Below are 3,060 nucleotides of genomic sequence, written 5' to 3'. Positions count from 1 at the left end.
AAAAAAAAAAAAAGATTTTACTTGCATGTGATATTAATGATATTGTTCTATAATTTCCACTTTCTGTTGGATCACCTTTCTTTGGAATGGGCACAAATATTGATCTCTTCCAGTCAATTGGCCAGGTAGCTGTCTTACATATTTCCCAAAATAGATGAGTAAGTGCCTAAGGTGCTGAATCCATTTGTTGAAACATCTCAGTGAATATTCTATCAATTCCTGAAGCCTTGTTTTTCACCAGTCCCTTCACTGCAGCTTGGACTTCTCCTTTTAGTGACATTGGTTCTTGATCATATGCTATCTCCTGAAATGATTGAATGTCAACCAATTCTGCTTGGTACAGTGACTCTGTGTATTCCTTCCATCTTCTTTTGATGCTTCCTGCATCATTCAATATTTTGCCCATAGAATCCTTCAATATTGCTACTCAAGGCTTGAATTTTTTCCTCAGTTTTCTCAGCTTGAGAAACGCCAAGTGTGTTCTTCCCTTTTGGTTTTTTAATTCCAGTTCTTTGCAGATTTCATTATAATATGTTACTTTGTTTTCTCAAGCTGCCCTTTGAAATCTTCTGTTCAGCTGTTTAATTTCTTCCATTTGCTTTAGCTACTCTCCATTCAAGAGCAAGTTTCAGAGTTTCTTCTGACATCCATGTTGTTTTTTTCTTCCTTTCTGGTCTTTTTAATGACATTTTTGCATGCATTGATCCATATCACTTTAGTTTTGTGTATTTCACTGTACATAAATTATATTTAAATAAAATGTATTTTTTTTAAAAAAATGACCTTTTTACTTCCTTCATGTATGCTGTTCTTGATGTCATCCCACAAGTTGTCTGGTTTTTAGTCACTGGTGTTCAATGCATCAAATCTATTCTTCAGATGGTCTCTAAATGCAAGTGGGATATACGGATGGTTATATTTTGGCCCTCGTGGACTTGTTTTCATTTTCGTCAGCTTCAACTTGAACTTGCATATGAGAAGCTGATGGTTTGTTTCACAGTCAGCTTCTGGCCTTTTGTTGAGTGATGATATTGAGCTTCTCCATCGTCTCTTTCCACAGATGTAGTTGATTTGATTCCTATGTACTCCATCTGGCGAAGCCCATGTGTGTAGTCACCATTTATGTTGTTGGGAAAAGGTATTTGCAATGAATAAGTTGTTATTCTTGCAAAATTCTATCATCCAATCTCCAGTGTCATTTCTATCACCAAGGACACTGGTGATGTTTCTTCTTTGTTTCTAACTTTCACATTCCAATCACCAGCAATAAGCTAATTCATCTTGATTGCATGTCTGGGCAATTTCAGACTGCTGAAGTTGGAATAAATCTTCAATTTCTTCATCTTTTGCTTTGGTGGTTGGTGCATAAATTTAAATAATAGTCATCTTAACTGGTCTTCTTTGCAGGCTTATGAGTATTATCCTATCACTGATAGCATTATATTTCAGGATAGATCTTGATTTGTTCTTTTTGATGATGAATGCTCTGCCATTCCTCTTTAATTTGTCGTTCTTGGCATAGTAGTAGACCATATGACTGTCTGATTCAGAATGGCCAATACCAGTCCATTTTAGCTCACTAATACCTAGGATATTGATCATATGCATTCCATTTCATTTTTGATAACTTCCAGTTTTCTTAGATTCATACTTTGCACATTCCACATTCCAATATTAATGAATGTTTGCAGCTTTTTCTTCCCATTTTGTGTCATGCCCTAATACACGATTATGCATGACTACTAACCTAAAGTTTGGTGGTTTTAACCTACCCAGTGGTGTCAGGGAAGAAAGGCCTGGCAATCTGCTTCTGTTAAGATTGCACCCAAGAAAACCCTATGGAGCAGTTCTACTCTAATACATGGTATCTTTAGGAGGTGAAAGAGACTTGATGGCAACAGGTTTGATTTTGGTTTAATCACTCTATTATGTAAGTTGTCATTTTCTTCCCCATATTACAGATGATAAAACTGAGGCAAAGAAAGTTTATAGCATTTTCCCAAGGTCACACAGATATTAAAGAGGCAGAACTGGGGCACAACAATTGATCTCTATTTGTCTGGAGCTACAGAGGAAGAAGGAGAGTCAGAAATAGGAGAAGGAAATGGGATATGTGGCTAATTGCCTCCATGAACAGCTACCTCCTTTGCCATGAGACTAGAAGAACTGGATGGTGACCAATTATCATTACTGAACTTTACTGAATCTTTGCTAGAAGATTCCATAGAAGAATCCTGATCAAAAAGGGGAAAATGAACAGAATTCAAAGTGCTCATGGAATCCAGATTTTCTGGAGCCACAGAGGCTGGATAAACCCCTGAAAATATTGCCCTGATATAATCTTTAAACCTTAAACCAGACATATGTCATGAAATCTTCTTAAAATCAAATAGCAGTTTAGCTTAACTAGTAAAGGATGCTGCCTTGAGCATCATGCTCTTTTAAGATTTATCTATGTGGGATCACATTGACAACAGTAACTTGAAAGATTAGATAAGAACCTTAGCAGGCAATGGGTTTATGTTAGTAGTGGAGGAACAACTCAGAAAAGGAGAGTGAGCATGTTTGCACAACTCAAAGAATGTAATCAAATTCAGGATCAACGTGGATCCTGAAGGATGCTTTGAGCAAGGACTAGGCACTGAGAAATGCATCAGAAGTCAAGAAGACATGGACACATGCATTCCAAGTGTGAGAACCAGAAGCCACAGGGGTGGACAGTAGGAAGGTGAGTCACACAAAGTCAAAGTATGAGGCTGTGACTGCATGAAGGCATGATTCACAGCCTTTGTTTACTTTCCACATTCCTCTTGGAGAACTCTGAAACAGGGTTCTTAAAGGTGCCAAGTGGGACTTCTCACACCAAGATGATAAGGAGAATTGTGGGGCCCTTCAGAATTCCACAATGGAATTTGCCTGTTATTATGGATTGATTAACCTGTACCTTGACCAGGAGGCTGTCTTTCGAATGGAGCAAGGGGACACTACATGGTTTAAAATCAAGAAGGGAGTGCGTCAGGATTGCATCCTTTCCCCACACTTATTCAATCTATATGCTGA

The sequence above is a fragment of the Orycteropus afer genome, unplaced genomic scaffold (genome assembly GCF_000298275.1).
Source record: "Orycteropus afer afer isolate SDZICR_OR568_19922 unplaced genomic scaffold, OryAfe1.0 scaffold00302, whole genome shotgun sequence".
Lineage (NCBI taxonomy): Eukaryota > Metazoa > Chordata > Mammalia > Tubulidentata > Orycteropodidae > Orycteropus > Orycteropus afer.
Note: the sequence above shows the minus strand (reverse complement) of the source record.